Below are 11,764 nucleotides of genomic sequence, written 5' to 3' on the forward strand. Positions count from 1 at the left end.
CCTCTTTCTTCTTCTCCTTTTGAAGACAGTGTTTCTCTGTATAGCCCTGGCTGTCCTGGAACTCACTCTGTAGACCAGGCTAGCCTCGAACTCAGAAATCCGCCTGCCTCTGCCTCCCAAGTGCTGGGATTAAAGGTGTGCACCACCACATAGTTTCTTAGAAAGAGGTAGTAGTGGTTCTCCTCCAGGGTTCACATCCTCACCAGCCAAGGGTAGTGGCTAGATTTATAGTGCTAGATAGGGATTCCATCCTACTGAGCAGTCATTAAACAATGCTCTCCAAGGAGGATATAAGTGACACTATTACACCTTTTGGGGTATCTTGTCATTCTGGTCATTAGGTTTNGTGGANGTCACAGCTGAGTAAGACTTTTCTCCCTTGGTAGCTTATGTGACTCCTTCTGCTTCTATGTGTGCTAATCCTTAGTGGAGCAAATCCAGGTCACTTCCATCTTCAAGTTCTCCTTCCAATGTGTGTGGTGTCTTCAGCAATAGTGTCTTCCATTTCTGGGACACAGCTGAGGACCATGACAGAAGAGGGAGCTGTGGTTTTGATGAGATAAAAGTTGAGCCCTTTCCTGAATTTCAAATAGGGTTGAGTCTTTGATTCAAGTAAGCAGAAAATAAATGGCAACATCATGATTCCAAAGTGGTTTAGGAAGCCCTAGATCACCATAGCAATGATTCATTAATATCATTTGTTAAGCCCCTTGTGAGATCCAAGGCCATTGGAAAGTATTTGCATGTAATTCACACAATAGTCATCTCTGTGTCACCTTGGTGACCAATGAGGTTCAGAAATACTTAGTAACTTGTACAAAGCAAAGGCAGCAAGGGACGAGCATGATGACGCACTTCTGGATCTCCAGTTAATCAGAAGGCTGATGCAGGAGAATTTTCTTGAGCCCCATGAGTTCAAGTTGTGTATGGATGACATAGCTGAGCCTACCTAGCTCTACTTAGCTGGCTCAATCAAGGAAATAAACAAGCAATCAAACAAATCTTGGATAGCTTTTCATATGATCCCTGTTGAAGTAAGTTCAAATGTAAACAAGGCCTGAAGACTGTTTGAGTAGACAAAGCATGTTACGTTCAAACTTGCTTAACTTTGTTGTTGGCTCTATTGTTGTTTTTGTTGGATTGATCCTAGAGCTTTGAACATTCTAAGCAGGAGCTCTACCATGGAGTTACACTCCTGGCAACAACCTTGCTTACTTGCGAAACAATAAGTAAAACTTAACTTGATCTATTTCTTACAAATGCTTATAAGAAAAACAGAAACAAAGCTTAGGCTCAACCAATCAGAAGTGACAAACTCAAAATTATATAAGTAGGGACTTCCCAAAGGGGTAGACCAATTACAACAGCTACATGACTATAACCAAAGATTTTCTATTTTACTTCTGTGTCGTACAGAAGGCTCACTTGTTTTTCCCTTCTAGGAATTTCTGAGCCACTTCTGGTTTGGAGCTGTCCAATTCAAGAATCACTGCTCCAGTGAACTTCATTGTGCCTTACTTTATCTCTTTACCATTNTTTGATTCACCCCATGAATATGAACTAGCATAGGGTGGAAATGCCCACTCCTCTAGGATGTCTTTCCTGTTTTCCCTTTCTTAATAGATATGAGCATGGTACTAGACCCTTTAAGTTTCCTGACTTTTATATCCAGCAGAAATTATTAAAGATCACAGCTCTCTTCTTAACAGCATGCCAAAGCAGCCAGTCTCAACATAATTAACAAAATATGTTTGACATGTTGTTTATGGCTCTATAAATGGCACATGGATAGCATATTTTAATTACTTGCCTCTGCTTTGGTTTTCAAGATATTTTGAGACTTCAAATAAGTAGACCATGTATCATCTTAAGTTGAGCTTCCTGTGCATAGCACAGTATACAACTGTGGTGGTTTGAATATGCTTGGACTAGGGAGTGGCACTATTAGGAGATATGGCCTTGTTGGAGTAAATGTGGCCTTATTGTATCACTGTGGAGGTGGGCTTGGAGACCCCCTCCTTTCTGCCTAGAAGCTAGTCTTTTCTTGTCTCTGTCTACCTTTAGATGAAGATATAGAAGTCTCAGCTTCTTCAGTGCTATGTCTGCCAGGATGCTGCCACACTCTCTTCTTAATGATAATGGACTGAACCTCTGAACCTGTAAGTCACTCCCAATTAAATGTGTCCCTTATAAGAGTTGCCTTGGTCATGGTGTCTGTTCACAGAGATAAAACCCTAACTAAGACACCAACACAATGAGCACCAGTGAGTTTTGTTGAGTTGAACAAAACTATGTATTTTCATTTAAAACCCAAATGAAACACAGGTTATTGCTTGATAATAAAAATAGGTAATATTAACTGAGAACTAACTCTGTGTGATGTGCTAAGCTAGGCAGTTTGCTTATGATGATTTAGCCAAAATAATAAATTCCATGAGATAATGATATTCCCAATTTTCAGTGATGCTGAAACTCTGGAGCAGCTCAAATTATGTGTACAAGGTCACAGGACGCAACCCAACTATTCTGACCCACAAAACTACACTTGGAACCACTATAATGGTTGTTCATAAAAATGCATGTAAGAGGCTGGCAAGATGACTCAGTGAGTAAAAGAGCCTTGAAGCCAAGCAATTTTTCTCCCAGGAGAAAATGTAGTCCAAGCTTTCCCCTGACTTCCTCGTTCATGGACATATACATGTGCTCATAATAATGAATAAATAGAAAATATGAATGAATTCATAAATAGAAAAAAATTGAAGAAGAAGATTCATAAAATATACTTGTAATTTCATACTACACCTATATTAATATTACTATACCACTTCCCAAAAGTGAGTTTTAAGAGTTATGCCAGGTGATGTTTGAATTTTACTTTAAAACATTCTCAGGTAATTATTAACTATATCTCGTTGCTATTCTTTGAGAACATGACACACACACATACACACATACATATATACACCCATACACACAAGCTCACGAATGAATGAGAACATTAGTTTCTTAGACAAGTCTCCTTCGTTTTCCAATTCATTTTCCACTGCAGCTGCTTCAGGCACTATCCAGTGTCACAGTACAGAGATGATTAACACTAACAGAGTACTCACAGCCTAGTGAAAGACAGCTACATGATCACATGATCACAATGGGACGTTCATGTAGAGAATCAAATGACATCCTGCCTATGTGAATGAGATTTGCCTGAAACAATATTGAATAGGGAAAGAGAATCCCCTGGAAAGAAATGAAGAAGGTGGTGTCTTGAGAGGAGCACAGGAAAGATGATTCTTTTNAGTAAAAACTGGGTCTAAGAGACATGATCTCTGATGTTAAAGTCCTCAGCAGGCACCTTCCATCTCCCTCTCCTCTNTCAAGACTGCCTCTTCCAAATAGAATACCAGCAAGTCTGGGAATATCAGCACTCCAGGCTGAGCCAGAGCACTGTGCTGTCCATTGTAAATATGCTTCTACACCAACACATGGAAATATTCTTCTATTTATTTATTGTTTTAATGCAGTGATTGATTGTGGCTGTTGTAGGGAATCATGAGGTTTCTAAGGATTTCAGCACACCTTTTAGATACCCTGAGGGTCCACCCTCTGAAATCAATGAAATGCCTCATGAGNGTATTCTTTCAGAAATAAGACCTTCAAAACCAGGCACATAACCCCCTCCAATTTCCTATGGAAGGCATTATTCAAATATCCTGGAGTGACGGATGGTCTAATAATTTGCAAAAACGTGCTCCTTACACTCTGAGGTCAGCCCTGTTTTACTTAAAATTTTATACTCACACAAGTACCATCTGGAGCCCACATCCTCTGTCTTAAGCTTCAAATAAATCCTGATTTACCTCGGAAATGTTTGCCAAAAGTCTGCCTGCTAGAGAAGTGGCTAATTTCTCCTCTCTGAACATGCCTTTGCAGTATATGAAACATAGTAGACGTGTAATAAATGACTGTCCCCTGAGATGCTCTAGGATGCTACAAAAAGGACCTATTGGGAAACAAAGGCTGGGCAACCTCAATTGTCTGAGAAGAGAGGGAGGACTGAATCTGGCAAAAGGCAGGTTTGTTTTGTTTTGTTTTGTTTTGTTTTCCTTTTGCTTTCTTCTTTCTGGCTGGAGCCTAATCCACATAAAAGCTCCCTGTGCAGCATCAGCACTATGACTCAATGCCACAGCAGTTTCTTCACCAAACACTCTCCAGCTCATGGAATGTATCAGTCTGGGACACGTTGTGATCTGATGAAATATCTGTAGAGTAAAAAACAAACAGAACAAAACAAACAAACAAACAAACAAATCAAAGAGAGAAGAGTTCGAGGCCAGCCTGGTCTACAAAGTGAGTGCCAGGACAGCCAGGGCTACACAGAGAAACCCTGTCTCGAAAAAACCAAAAAAAAAAAAAAAAGAAATGGGTAGGGGTCATGATACTGCTCGGTGGATACAGCACTTGCTAGGCAAACATAAGGAACTGAATTCAGGTCCCTAGAATGCATGTAAAGCTGGACATATCCACACATGACTGCAATCCCAGGATACTTATGATGAGTTGGGAGGCTAAAACAGCAGAAACCCGTGGACCAGCTAGGCCAGCCTAGATGATGGCAATGATGCTCTATCTCAAACAAGGTGGAAGGTGAGGACCCACATCTGAGGTTCTACGATTTCCCTTCATATGTACGTACACACACAAACACAAACATCCTGAAAGGCTCATGTAACCATTTGGTTCTTCATGAAGCCTGAGCCATGTTTTTGGTACCCCACAGCCAGTCATTTGTTTATGGCTACCGCCTTGCAAAAAGACCTTAGTGAAAATGCCTTCTCTCTGGGTCAAAAACAAATGTACATAAATGATTTCCCCGATAATTCTAAAGTGTTACCTAAGTCCAGCTCTGATTCTAATGTATACAGAAAAATGCCTTAAGCCTTTGAGTCTAAGAAATGAAACTTGTGTACCTGCTGCTGCTGCTGTGTGTGTGTGTATTTGTGTGTGTGTGTGTGTGTGTGTGTGTGTGTGAGTGTTTGCACATGCGTGCGCACGCACACGCATATATGCACTGAGGCTGTGTGTGACTGTTCTCTTGTACACATACACACACTCTGAGCAGTGAGGAGCTTGCCAGGACCGGACGTGGACCACTCCTATACTTCATATTGAGTTCCCTTAAAAGCAGGAAGTACCCCTTCCTTTTTAAAGGGGAGTGTCAACACTGGCAGGACTCTTTCTTGAGTTTGATTCATAGTCTTTTAAGTCAATTCCTGGTAGNACGTGAGTCCTACATACACACATGGTTTTCTTTTCCAGAACCGGGGAAATGAGTAACTCCTAAGGATTGGACCAGGAAGAACACCTAGAGTTTTAGCAGGTTTTTACCTTTGTGGGTAATAGTTAAAAATATGACATTAAGTCACCTAGAATTTTGTTATGTAGCAATAACATTTTTACCACTTTTATGTAAAAAAAACCCTACCTATTAAAAAATCATCATAATGATAAGTAAAATTCTATAGAATGCATTTTTTACTGAAAAATATTGTAACCACTTTTCTTACATGTGTAATTCTAGATATTTTCAAAAATCATTATATACAGAGACCACTTAAAAATTCATTGAATCCATATGAGANACAGTCAGTAAGGTCAACTTGGATCATACATCAGCACTGTTAATAACAAAGGACCCACCAGAAAGACCCAACTTGATTTTCCCCTGAATAAAGTGAACTGGCTCCTGAGCAAAATTGAAGTGCCAACATTTACCAAGAACCTGCTTCATAGCAAGATATTTGTGAAGTACTTTACAGACGCTAATTTTGAGTAATCTTTTCAAACGCCATGCAGCTGTTCCTGCTCCTTCCCCTTATAGACCAGGATCAATCTGGGAGCTGAGTCCACAAAGAAAGTGTATGACCTTGATGTGGTGGCTTAAACCCATCCTCACCACTGCATGCTTCTTTCCTCCAGACATTTAAAACTGGTCCCCCAAAGTCTTGTTTCTTCCTACACTCAGGCTTGGGGCTTCCTACAGACAGTCACCCCTCCTCACCTTCCACATCTCCATGAAACAGCNCTGCTTCATGGCTAGTGCTCCTGACATGTGCTCTCTTGACAAAGTACACTTTTGTTTCTTGCTTCTCAGAGTGGAGATTGATGACTTTTGCAGTTCACTTTTACATTTGCCTCTCTGTCCTTGGCTAAGACTCCATGAGTCCCTGCATCTATCCATCTCACAATCCATAGTGTAAAGGGTTGGCTGGCGAGTGCCACACCATTCTCAGTGTTTTAAACAGCCATATGCCAGCTGCTATCAGCTCATTTCTAATCCTGTGGTGTTAAGTTCTGCAAAGATAAAGAACAAAGGATGAGAGCAGCCGTTCAACACACTTGTTTGGAAAAGAGGTGGACTCTGGAAGATTCTTCCATCTTAAGTTACTTCTGGACCAAAAGCTTTAGCCTACCCAAGTTCACTTTTGCCAAGAGAATATGCAGACTGCGTCTGCATTCCAATTTCAACACCATGGAACTTCAAGCTCAGAGGGCTGACACCAAATAAAGGAGGTAGGAATGGGATAAGAGGTTGGTTTTATTATTATTTTTATTGTCGTTATCATTATTTTATTATAATGCTATCTCATTATTAGTTCAAGCTGGCCTTGAGTTCAAGATCCTCTTGCAACAGCCTTCTGAGTTCTAAGATTCCAGCTATGTAATTCTGAATTTCCTTGGCGAGGATTAGTAATTGCTAAATGTCTTGTTCTAAGGTACAGCAATTACACATACTTCCTTTAGAAAGGGTCATATCCCTTCAGATTCCACAGTTAAAGGAAATGCTGCCCCAAGCCCTGCCTTGGAATTTCACAATGCATATTAGCCCATCTGAGAAGCTGAAGGTTGGAGAAGGGAGGGTCTGAGGGGATGGGCTCAGCACATCTATCTAAGTTTATTTTGCATGTTTAGCTGTAGAGTGCTGTCTTAGATTAGATTTCACCAAAAGCAGACCTGGAGATAAGGATTCAATGCAAACAGTTTTATTTAGAAGGTGAATGTATAAGAAGTATTAGCAGGGGAGACGGGAAACTAGGCTGGAAATAGAAACCAACTCAACTTGCATTAAGGAACTAATTTAAATTTTTTGGACGACCAGTCCTCTGGACAGCTTTGAAGAATGTGCTTCACAGATGTCTTAAGGATCGAGGAGTTGCTTACTTAAAATGCTCAACAGCCATAGTAAATGGAATTCCTTCTTCTGGGGAAAGGAACACACTCTATGTACAGTATTTCCAACTTACCTAGCACAGCACAGAGAGAGAACATGACCTTAGTGATGATGGTGACAGCAGGTGCTTGCCATGGTACCCTTGAGTCATTGTGCAGTACAGGCAATGTTGATTGACAGGCCTGCNATATAACGATGTGGGAAGCATGCTCTCCCCTCTGTCCTTTTTCTATTTCAAGCAGGAATCACAGGAAGGCCTAGTAGGAGTAGTATTTGAGAAACAGAAATAGGAAAACAGAATGCCCAATGCATTTGAGTAGTCCAGTGAATTCTAAAAAGCTCTGATTTAGTTTGACACACAGAGACAACATTATTCTATAGCTGGTAAAACTCCAAAAGGAATTCCCAAAAATGCTACCAAATACCAAGTACATAAATTTCAGGCTCAGCAGAAATAGCCTTGGAAAATCATAATGGGTAGGATGCTGCCACACACAAGAGCTTCAAAATTCCAAACATCATCAGGTTCTAACTTTATCTGTCTGTAAAACAGCAAAGTTATCTTTCCTCAGCAATGGGCAGAGGATGACATCCTACCTGGGCACTGGAGATGATGGTCACAGGCTGTTACATAGAAAGGAAGATAGATGTAGGCATAAAGGCTATGAGGACCCTTTCTTAATGAGGCTACATCTGCTAAAGTCAGATCATATCATCCTGGTAGAGAAAAACAACTGAACATCGTGGTAAATATCACAAAGACAATAGAAAGGATAATGAGGAGAGAGAACCTGGGGGAGAACAAAATGAGGCTGAGTGATCCAGAATGACATCTCAAAGGAAGGAAAATATTAGCTGACTTGGCTTTAATAGGATGGAACAGGAGAAATGGCATGTTGGGAGCAGGAGACTGAGTGTGCAAATACCCCATGATGAGAACATAACTGGAGTAGTTCAGGAACACAAGAGAGGTAGCAAATATCATAAAAGGCAGGCTGTGATTAGAAAAGTTAGGCAAGAAAGGCTGCCGTCAGAATTCTGTGTGTGTGTGTGTTGCATGTACACATATATGTAGATGCATGTGCATATGTGTGTATGTGCATGTGCACATGTGTTCAGGTGCATGTACATGTAGAAGCCAAAGTCAGATGTCATTCCTCAGGTACCATTCACGGTCTATTTCAGGCAGAGTCTCTTAGTCCCCAGGCCAGCTGGATAGGGATCCCTAGGGGATGGATGATGGGGCTCCGTCACCATGATCTGCTTCTTTAANAGAAATGTAAATTTAACATAACCTTTTCACTTTTCTTTTGTTCTAAAGAAGCAGCTTCCCAAACCAGCAAATCACACATGCTGAGAAACTTATGCTGTTCCATGCACTGTCGAACAACCTCCAGAAGGAAATTCCCTCAAGTGTTTCTGGGAGACCAGGCCAGGAAGGCTTATCCTGTTCTTTGACTTTTCTTCCCAAGATCTAGAGCCATCTCACAAATTGAAACCAGTCCTTTAAAAACCACATGTCAACCTTCTCTTCAAAGACTCTCTAGTCCTAGGTTCAGAAGGCAATAGCTTCAGGAAACAGAACACATCCTTAATATGACCTTTTCCTGTTGAAAGGAGCTGGGCTCAGAGTCTCTACAGAGACACTGATGTACAGTCTTAACCCTGGCAAGACAAACACTCCATGTACTGTCAGTGCCTGGAGCCAGGATTCCCATGATACAGCTACAAAATTTTGCTTTGTGCCATTTCGCTGTGGTGGATCAGCTTTAAGAATGCATCATCCGTGAGTGTCAAAAAGTGTTGATTATATAGTGCCTAGCAAGGTCAGGTTCAGGAGCAGAGAAGGAAGAGCCCCACGCTTGGGCTGAAATCATGGCAGAGGTATCTATTCTCCATGGAAGCGTTACTCGGGTGGGAATCAATCTCAATTCTCTGTCGATGGCTATTGCACACCTGATCTATGCTCCTTAGGAAGGAATAATTCACAGGTCTCGGGTGCCAGTTATACTGACTTCTTAAAGGGAAAAGACATTTTTGACCACCTAATAATTCCAGGCACAATGAAATCAGTGTCAGAAGATACATTCATGTTGAGAACTTCAGGAGCATGGAAAGAGAGGTAAATCATGCTCACAGCCTCCTTTGACTTGACGGCACCTAACTGGCTATGCAGATGCATATAGTCCTCTGCTTCCTTCGTCTCACGAATTAATAGACCCACACACGTTCCTCACAGGAAGTATGTGAGGGACTTGCAGCATAGCATGGCAAAGTTGGCAAAGGACTGTCTGTTTCCTCATCTGCACAAGTGAGTGTCAATTGGGCCTGTCTGAGCTATTTTTACTTTAAGAGTAGTTATCTATGGCAACACCAGATGTAGCCAGAGTAGCCACTGTTGATGTCATGAGCTGCCAGCCATCTACTTAGAAGGCAGATTGTAGGCATTCAAGTGTAGGACCCTGAAGGTACTAGACTCTTCCCTACTTCAAAATATCTTTCAAAATAAAACCTTAAGATCTTAACACAAAATAATACAGGATGGTTACGTTATTCTGAAAAATAAGTNTAGAAAAAAGGAAGGTTAAAGATTCAGTGTAGAGTCTATGGTTTGGCTTGGATTACATCCCTTATTTGAGAANGCCAGTTCTCTAGTCTGTTCTGTAATCCCACTCGATCTACTCNGACTGGATGGAGCTGACTCTAACTTAGGGTGGGACAGTGAATCTGAAAACCCTGGGGAACAAATCCTTTGCATGGGGAGGGGCTTCTGTTGAAGTTACTGAAAGATGCTCTCCTTTCCTGGGCTCCAGAGGGNAGGATTAGTAAGTGTGGAGAACAGAGAAGGGAGCAAATGCCAATTTTCTAGGAGTAGGGTAGGATGTGAGCAGGCCAGGAGGCACTTTAAAGCCCCAATGCTTGCCCCATCTGGAGTTATTAACAGTCCCTTCTGTACATAATCCAATGGGACCCTTCTAGTTTTCACTTACACTGAGTTCGGCTGAGATTCTGTGCTTACCAGTGGAATCATTTTGACTAGCCACTTAAAAAGAAGCATTGCAATTTGTGTATTCTATCCTGTCAGTATTCCTCCTCTTTTTCTTTTTTTTTTCCTCCTCTTTTTCTCCTCCTCCTCCTCCTTCATCCTCCTCCTTCTTCCTCCTCCCTCCCTCCCTTCCTTAATCTTTCCTTTTCCTGCTCCTTCCTCCTTTTCCTCCTCTTCCTTCTTCCTTTTCCTCTTCCTCCTCCTCTTCTTCCTCTTCCTCTTCTTCTTTTCCTTCTTCCTCCCTCACTCCCTCCTTTCTTTTCCTCTTTCTCCTTCTTCCTCCTCGTTTTCTCCTCCTCTCCCCACTTTTGTCACTCTCTTTGATTATTTTTTGAATGAATAATTGTATTGATCTACACATGTAAATGCTTTCTTTCCTTGCTGATCTTCTATGTCCTGTGGGAGCTGAGCCTCCAGTCCTTCTGCAGAGGCATGAGGCTGCTGCCTCTCACTAATCCCCCTGCCTCCAGGCTTCTTCCTCAGTAGCAGGTACTCAGAAGGATGGAAATTCTCATGACACCCACCCATTGTCAGTTTCTCCCACACTGTCCTGTACCAGTGGGCTGGAGACCATCAGCTTTCATAAAGACTTTGGCCTGAGGTCAGCTTGGATGCCTGCCTGGTCTTTCAAAGCACTTTCCGTCTACTGTCTCCAAAAGCAGCATTTTCCATAAACATCTCTTGTTTCTTTTGTCTTTCTTTCTTTTTCTTTTTCTTTTTTTTTTTTTAGTAGAAAGATAGTCAAAGATGGGCAGATGGTCTACTAGTGATAATCCAGAGACACACAGCACAAGGATTCAATTGGCTTCCAAATGACCATTTGGNGTGTGACTGAAGTTTTAAATTATTGTAATAGCATGAGGGCAATGGTAGCTNTGAGTCTTAAAGACTTCGGAGGTGCAGTGGCCTTTGCATTACTGTTAGCATGGTGAAATAGAACAGGCTACAGAACATTTGCTACCAATTATGGCACTAGCTCACTGTACTTATAGTGAAAAAATAACAATGAGACTTGTTTTTCTGATCTCTCCCCAGGATTTGTAGACTATTTGTTTTAATTATCTTATAGATAAATATGGATGAAAAAAATCCAACATAGATGGGATTTTCTATAACAAAGAACACCCCAGTTGTCTTTGGATGTGAATGCTGATCTTAATTTAATAAAAACTAAATCAGGCCATGCTGGAAGTTCTAATGCAAGGATATATTTACAAGGAAGGAAGTGCCANGGGTCAGAAGATAAAAATGGNCTTTAACTATGGATCCAAGCTTGTGGGTCATACCCACTCCTCTTTGTTGTGCAAGGTGACTTGGACTAAGTGGCCTCATCTTCCTGGATTCTAAATTCCTCCCTCTGCCAAGGATACAAAGATGCCATCCCTGCCCCCTCAGAAGCTGAGGAGAAGAATGAAGGAGATCATATGTTTGGAAATATTTGGGTGTTCTTATCAATATAATGAACTTCAGGTAATGATCCCCTAATTTAT

This window comes from Mus caroli, chromosome 6, assembly GCF_900094665.2.
Source record: "Mus caroli chromosome 6, CAROLI_EIJ_v1.1, whole genome shotgun sequence".
NCBI lineage: Eukaryota > Metazoa > Chordata > Mammalia > Rodentia > Muridae > Mus > Mus caroli.